The sequence below is a fragment of the Crocodylus porosus genome, unplaced genomic scaffold, assembly GCF_001723895.1.
Source record: "Crocodylus porosus isolate Cpor-Errol unplaced genomic scaffold, CroPor_comp1, whole genome shotgun sequence".
In the NCBI taxonomy this organism is placed as follows: Eukaryota; Metazoa; Chordata; order Crocodylia; family Crocodylidae; genus Crocodylus; species Crocodylus porosus.
In genome coordinates this window covers 34,966,901-34,975,086 of record NW_017728917.1, presented here as the reverse complement: position 1 = coordinate 34,975,086, position 8,186 = coordinate 34,966,901, and the positions used below count along the sequence as shown (strand labels likewise).

The window sequence follows — 8,186 nt, the reverse complement described above, 5'->3', positions numbered from 1 at the left end:
AGGCCTCATAAGGGTTCCACAGTAGCGTGGGGACCTTGGTGCCAGAGAGGGCGTAGCATTTGGGGTGCATTGACCCCAGCCCCAGAGCAAGGGGGCAGTGAGGAGCCCGGAGAGAGGGCTGTGAGGAGTGAGAAGCCCCAGAGCAAGGGGGGCTGCGAGAAGCCCCAAGGAGGTAAAGGAGATGGCTAAGTCACAACAGGGCCCAGGTCAAAACCACATCAGTACCATCTGTGAGGCTTCGGCTGCAGTGTAGGGGAGGAAAAGGAGCCACAGATAGCACCCCCTGGCACCAGGGCGCATAAAGTGGGCAGCCTCCTGCTAATTACATCAATCAATTAATCAATTAAGATCAAGGCATGGCAGGAGAGTAAGCAGGCAGTTGGCCCATAACAGGAGGGCTGAGTCACCAATAGAAAGGCTCCAGTAGCGATACTCCTGTCACATATATGTTTGTGTTTCTTTTTGTGTAATGCCAGTTAAATGATTGATTTGCTCATTTTTCTGTAATAGATCATATAAGGTTGTCCAATTGACTCCTAAAGAAAAATTATATTCCAAGACATTATATGCATTCACAATAATTTTTTATCTTCATGAATTGGAAAGAAGTATGTTAATGAGGGGGTTTGAATCATAGTTACATTACATATACATTGTTGCAGAGGGAGACGAAATGTTTCTTCCCTGCCAAGAAATTTCTTCAAACCCTGTTACACATATACAGCCTTTTTCATTATAATATATTTTTGTCGTTTTATATAATTTTTATCTTGCACTCACCATAGTAAAAGCAGGGAACAACTGTATCAATTACAGTGGATCCTTTTCTGCACCGTGAAGTTGTGGTACGTGTGGTTTACTCATATATGCCATGGCAGGTTATGCCAGGATCCCTGGACTAGTCTCTTAGGTAAATGACACCTCTTTGTTTGGAAGGTGTTACATGTAAGCATTATAACTAATCTTATAAATACAAGTTTAATAATCTTATCTAAATATTTATTATAAACATATAAAGTTATAATATTTCTACTTACAATCAGTCATATTCAATCCATGACAAATAAACACACAGAAATAAAAAGACAACAAATACAGATTAACATTGGCTCTCCTTTCTTGGTATCTAACAGCCATTGGTCTTTTAGTCCATCGGTGTCATTGGGCATCTAGTGGCTTTCAAACAAATTTAAAACATTAAATTTCATACACCATTGAATAACTTTAAGTCTGATAAATGTACCCATTTTAATGTTTCCCCCCAATTGTATTTCATATACCACTGGACTAAGAGAGTTAACGATAGGCACCGGTCCAATCCACTTGGAATTCAAAGTATGTTTCTTTATACCCAATTTTAAATATATTACTTGGCCACCAGTCTCCCATAAAGTTGACTGGGCGGCCTTTTGCTTTGGATTTTCAGGTTCATTTGTTCCATAGCCTGATTAATTCTGTATTATCGCTTCTCAGCCTCTTGAAGGCTCAGATCGAACACATTTACTCTTCAATCTGTTCTTATCTTCTTGCAATTGTTTTAACCATTGAAAGTAATCACTTTGAGTTACTGTAGGATGTTCATTGGGGTATTTAATATCCAATATTGAATATCCAATGGGGTATTCAGGATCAATTATTAATTTCATAGAATGTCCAAAGAGAATTTGATAAAGTTGGTGTCAGAGCACTCATAGTGCTCTGCCACTTTAAAAATTGGGCGAGGCAGTAGGCAGGTACAGCCCAGTTTTGATGAGCGGCCATTTTAAGACTTAGGCCAGCAGGATTGGGGGCAGTAGTTTTCTGCCAGAAACTGAGAAAGCAACATCTGCCAGAGGAGCTGCTGCTCTGAGAACAACTAGAAGGTAGGGCAGGAGCTTATGGGGATGGCTAGAAGCCTCCTGGTCCTGGGCATGAGCTAAAATTTCACCCTGCCAGGACAGGGAGGCCTGGTGGGGCAGGGCCAGTAAATGCTAGGTTTGAGGACCATCCCAGTGAAAGGTGGGTCGGGGAACCTTAATAACCCCTGCCCCTCTTGGTTGGTTACATGATAACATCCGAAAAAGAGTAGTGGGGCCAGGGACATCCATAGGGGACACCTAAGCCCATTGAGGGTGTAAGACCCCAAAGGGGAGCAGTGAAGGCCAGGTAAGCTTCAAGAAGCGCCTGAGCCTAAAAGTGTGGAAGACCACATAAGACGAGCAGTTGAGGCCCTGGTGAGAGGCATGAGTTGTGGGCCAGACACACTGACGAGCAGCATCTGAGTCTGTGGAGGTTGTTCAACCCCAGAGCACAGGGCCTAGCAGAGACTGGCAGTTTGTGAAGCCCTGTGAGTGAGGGGCATGAGTTGGGGCCCTGAGGGCAGGGGCTTGAGTCATTGGTGATGCGAAGGGGGAGGTGGCAGAGGAGGAGCTGGGAGGAGAACGGGGTGAGGCATCAGCCCCTTGATACCCGGCTATGAGATCAGAGGCAGAGTCAGCACAGGATTTTCTGAACCACCCAGTGCTCGCTCAGATGAGGGTAGCAAGAGGTGCCCAAAAGGCTCTGTGCTTGTTGGCCGGGGAGTGAAGAGTAGCAAGCCTGAGGACTCTCCAGGTGAGGGCAGGGTGAATGTGGTCCCTGGGAGGGAAGGGGCGGTATGAGCAAGGCCCAGGAAGAGTGGGATGAAAGAGACTGGGTGAGAGCTGGTGGAGAGTGAGAGGCCTCTGTGAGATGGAGACCCTAGCAGGGCAGAGTGGAAGAGACTCAATGCTGTCTCTGCCTTAGGCTGGAGCTTAGCACAGCTGTGAGCAACAACTGTGAGGCTTGGGATGCAGTATGGGAGTGATTATAGCTGCATACATAGGCCCAAGAGAACAGGGCATTCAATGGGCATCCTCCTGCATAATTTCCAGTATAGTTGCTTAACAGCAAGGTGTGGCAGATGAGACAGGCAGGCGGTGTGCCCAGAGGCAGTGGAAGACCAGCACTGTGGCTGACTGGGGAGCTCCCATGGTCTCCACAGCTGGATTTTAGTCCACAGCCTGTCACTTCTGCGAATTACAAGGGTCATTTTTCAGGCCAGTCTTTACCAGTATGGCTTACTACTTTTTGTACTGCTTCCTTCATAGTGTGATTCATTCTTTCCACCTGTCCCAATGATTGAGGATGGTAGGGAATATAATGTAGATGCAAGGTAGAGAAAGACTGTTGGAAGTGTAAGTGTGTACACTCTTACTGGTAACGGGGGGGGGGGGTGAGAATAGTGAGAGAGATTTTTTGCTACCAGGGATAGTATAAAAATCCTAGAAAGGAAAGTGTTAACAGCTTTTTAAGAAAAAAGAAAGGGTGTTTATGGAAACTCAGTGTCTGGGATTAAGGCTCTTGGTGCAATTGATAGGGTTGATCAAGATAAGTAAGTAAAGGCATTTCTTAAGGTGCAGGCAGAAAGAGTTAAAATGTGGTAAGATACAGATATGTGTCTTGACTGAGGAACCATACCCTAACCAACAAAGGCAGCGTAAATATTTACTAAAAGCTAAAATAGGATTATAATTCATAGTACATAGTTTCAGTCAGGTAGTGATAGTACAAATGCTTAGTATGTGGATTTGGTCTGTTCAGAAAGCAAAGGAGAAACCTGGAAACTGACAATAAACCTCCAGGCTTTGAATGCAGTAAGAACTGTTGGAGCTCATGGTATAGCAAAACACCCTGAAATTCCAAAAGCTATAGCAGGATGGATAAATTGATTTTTAGTACTGAATTTAGCTAGTATAGTTTTTGGTTATTTCCTTGGTACAAAAGTGCTGGTATAGTTTGGAATTAATATTCACGAGAACAATAGTATTGTTTTATCCAAATATCTTGAAGATTTTACTATGTCCCAGCAATAAAAATGTAGATAAAGTTTAAGTAAGAATTCTGAAGGAGAAATTCTCCCTTTAAAGGAAAAACTCATGTTTAAAATAACAATGTAGTCAAAATTGTAACAAGGGTATTGGCATCCAACAATCTTACAGTTTAAGCTGCTTGAATCCTCCCCTCCTGTTCCTTTCCCTTCCCATTCCCCCATGTTACAAATATATATGTTCTTTCTTTTATCTACTGTAGCTGCTATGATAACTGCTATGGTATCATAAAATATTCAGGGTTTAGAGTAGCGGGTGGGTGGGTGTTTGTTGCCACCCACTTGATTGGCGATTGCTGTTGGTGGTGGTGGTGAGCTCTTCTGGCTTTCTACTCCCTCCCCTTTTTTTCAGACTACATTTCCCAGGATTCCCAAGCTCATTGATCTTCATACAGTTTCTCGCGGGGGCTCCCATTGGAACCCTCCCATTCCCTGCCCGGGTATGTGGTCAATCTGTTTTTGCAGTGCCACATACGGCTTTTGGAGGTATGTTGTGAATTGTTTTATAATGTTTTTGGAATGTGTAACCCAGGCAATACTCCAACAGATACCCGCTCTCCAATTGAAGGGATCAAAGCGGGTGCACAAGCGCTGTGGGAGGTGTAGGGACCCTCCTCCCCCTATAGAGCAGAGCCAGACCACCAATGGGGACTTAACCATATACCTTTTAATGAGAGAACAGTACTGGGAACATAACAGGTATAAACTGAGGGGTATAGGGTCCTGCTGGTACCTGCAGGTCTCACTCCTTCAGGCTCTTTGAAACTCTTTCCTTCTGGTCTCTTGCTGGTTTCTCCTGAGTCAGCCATGCTGCCCCATTTATCCCCCTCCAGGTGACCCAAGGGGCCAATCAGGGCACATGGAGGGTGAATCTCTGGGGCCTGATTGATGAGGAAAGGGAATCCCAAGCCCTCCAATCATCTTTTACCCTTTCAAAACCCCTGGGCTAAATCACTACCAGCTAGCCTGTCACATGTATTTCATCCTTATTCTCCATTTTGCCCCTCTCTGTCAGCAGTGGCCTCTCACCCATCTGCATCAAGTGGGGGGCAGGGACTGTATGGTGTTTTGTGGTCTGGAGCATGGTGTAGCTGCTTTTTCAACACTTCACCCTGGCACCCTGGGGCATTGAGGCTATGCCTGCCGGGCTTTATTTACCCTGATGATATGGCTCTGGTGTTGCAGCCAAGCCTTAGGGCCCTTAAGGACAATGAGGTTGTTCTTTCCCCGCGTGGCCAATCCCATTCTTGCCTGCCACATCTTGATGTCCCATCAATGGGGGGTCACCTAGCGGGTCCCTTGCTGCCCGGGTCCGACCCAGCAGATGTACACGGGGCTCCACCACCCCTGTACCCCGGCCTCACACCACCTTCCTGAGCCGACTCAGCAGAGTCTTGTGGCCCGTCACGCCTGTCCAACTTCTTCCCTGGCCCCTATCCCTTACACATCTAGGGTTGAGCCCCTCTGAATTCAGAGCTGGCTCCTGGCCCCTATCCCTGGGGCTCTAAGCCCAGTCTGACCCTGCGTCCGCCGTCCAGGCGGCGATCCCGCCCCGATCACAACCCTCTGTCCAGGTCCTCGGCGCCCTTCCGAGCTGGTCGTTCACCTGGGTCTGGCGCGTCCTCTGCAGCTGCTCCCACTCCCCGACATCCTGTTCAAGCCCCACTCGCCCTTCGCCAGTTACCGGAGACTGCCGCTGGCCCTCTCTCCCTGGAGCTCCTGGCTCTAGCTCTCTGGTCCCCTCAGGATGCTGTCGGGGACCGCGTTCCTTCCACGCAGCTGATGAATTCCCCTCTCCAGGGCTATCCTCCCCTTCCGCCGCAGCTGCTGCCATTTTTATCTTCACCGGCTGGCGTCTGGTGCTGATGTCACTGGCCGGCTGCAGCTGTATATAGAGCCAGCTCACGAGCCCTGCGGGTTCCCCGGGAGTGTTGTTCCCTGCCACAGGTGAGTCGCCGGCATCACCCTGTTCCCCGGGACAGAGGCTTTTGCACATCCTTTCATCCTTAGCTTAGCAGCCACTGGTGTCATGATGTAATCAATTTTGCAAACAAAAAAATGTTTTGCCTGCTCCTTTCCTGGTAATGTAGGCTACTCAAAATTTTTGCCACTTCAGGGAAAACAGGCTGTGCGTCTGTAATACAATTATTTTGCACAAGCAGTCAGGTAGGTATTGATTTTTTGCAACATTCCAAGCCATTGAGCAGCCATCCCAATGTACAATGGCTTGATTTACCCCATCACCATCTTTTTTGTTGTTAACTGGGTGCTTCATCACCTTTGGGTGTTTTGACACTTACAGGTAATGACTTCACAATCCTTGGAATTTCCCCAGATCTTCATGCAAGCACAGCCTGAGTATAGAGGTACACCTCCACCAAAAAGAATTTGCCATACCTCTTTCAGAAATTGCTTGTGCTGTTGACTGCTTCGCCATGTCTCAGAAAGGCAAGACCAGCAGTATGGACCAGCAGCCCAGGAGGTTGATACCCCCAATGCCTGTGGACCTGACTGGGCCTGGGAAAAACTGGAGGACTTAATCAACATTTGGTCAAAGCAAAGGATCATAGACAGACTGGAAAGTAGGAAGAATAAGCCTGTTTATGTCAAGATTGCAAAAGCCATGCAGGCTCAAGGGCACAATCGTGACTGAACCCAGGCCAGGTACAACATCAAGTCCCTGAGATCAGCGTTTTACAGAGCCAAAGATGCAAACTCTCATTCTGGGGCAGGTCACACAATTGGCCCCTTCTATGACAAGCTGTCCGTCATTCTCTCCAAGGATGTGGGCGACAACCAGGTATGGAGACTTTCAGCACTGGGGTTGGGCAGGAGAAGGCGGCAGCAGCCCCTCCTGAGGGTGAACCCATGAGCATGTCTCAGCTGTACAGAGACTGCTCCCTGATGACCATGAGTGGCAGGAAGAACCGTTGGTCACCATACTCTTAGTGCACATAGCCCCTCCGTTCCAAAGACTAGCACAGTTGATGAAGCGGAGGAAGTGGAAGGTCAGGAAGAAACCCATGTGGCCGATACATCATCTACTGTTACTGACTCCTAAGAACTTGCTGGAGCTGGTAAGTTTTATACAGTACAATTGCAATTTACGCGGGGGTTACGTTCCCAGGTCACTGCGTATAGTTGAAATCGCATATAGCTGAAATCGCCGGGCTCAGCGGCAAGCACCGAACAAGGTGGCCAGCTAAACGTCAGCCCCCCAGCCCCCCAGTCATGCTGGCGCATGCAGGCAATACCATGTGGTGCTGCACAGTGTCACACTACACACTGTTTCCCGGCCGGCACCCGGCAGCCAGCCCCAGCAGCTGAGCGCATAACACTGAATTTGTGTAAGTTAAATACATGTAAATTGAGACTTGCTTGTAATGTGCCTCTTGCCACTGTCAGGCAGCACCCAGGTTCATGCTGGTTCAGTTTGCGGGGTGAAATTCATGTGTTGCTATAGGTGGGTTGCCATGTTCTTTCAGTGGTGGTGCATCAGAAGTTTGATAGCTTGTAATGTAACAGGCACCAAACTAATTATTTGCTTTAATTAATTTTTTGCAGCTAGCATGTGCAGTGGCAGGTGCGGACCTGTTTCTGAAGCGAGTACTTGTAAGTTTTGGGCAGTACGAGTGGTGCCCCACTGTTATGGGGTCTGTTTCTGTGCCTGCTGGCATTTTGTGCGCTGCATGGTGGGGATGGGGGCGTGTAATTTCCTTCTCTTGTGGGGAAGGTAACCATTGCTTTTTTCTTTGTTTATCAGCCACTTCAACCTATGGCCATCCGGAACAGTGCCCCACTTGCAGTACAGCAGAGCGCTGCAGAGATTATCGCAGCAAACAGAGACAGTCCGGCGAAACCTCACTCGAGGTTTTGGCAGACTCCTCAGTGGCCAGAGTGGAACATGCAGCTGCCTTGTGGAATGAACTCCTTGAGTTGCTGCTGCATAAGGATGATGCTATCCTCGAGGAAGTGCAAGACACAATGCAGAATTTGAAAGACATGGTTGACGAGTTCTGTGTTGAATTACAGAGTTCACAGGACACTTTCAATGATGCCTTTCAGAATGTGCAGGAGTACCTAAATAAATGGGTGCCACGCCCAAAAGGGAAAAGTTGGTCTGCTTGTCTTGCCTCTGTGCAAGACAAGCAGAGAATTACAGCCAAGCCTGTTCCCCCTAACTCAGTGGGGTTAGAGGAGGGCTGTATGACTGCCAGCAGGGCCAGGAGGGTGCCACTGGGTTTCAGGAAGTTGTGGGCAGTTTAGGGTCATGGTGGGGTGAAGGCAAAGAAACACAAGT

At 47.8% G+C, this 8,186-nt stretch overlaps 1 long non-coding RNA gene across 1 annotated transcript; it reads left to right on the top strand.

Moving 5' to 3' along the window:
* Positions 1-7,329: 7,329 nt before the first annotated feature.
* On the top strand, positions 7,330-7,957 carry LOC109311466. The gene is made up of 2 exons (XR_002101515.1): positions 7,330-7,498; positions 7,650-7,957. It is a non-coding gene; the product is annotated as an uncharacterized LOC109311466 (long non-coding RNA).
* The last annotated feature ends 229 nt before the right edge of the window (positions 7,958-8,186 follow it).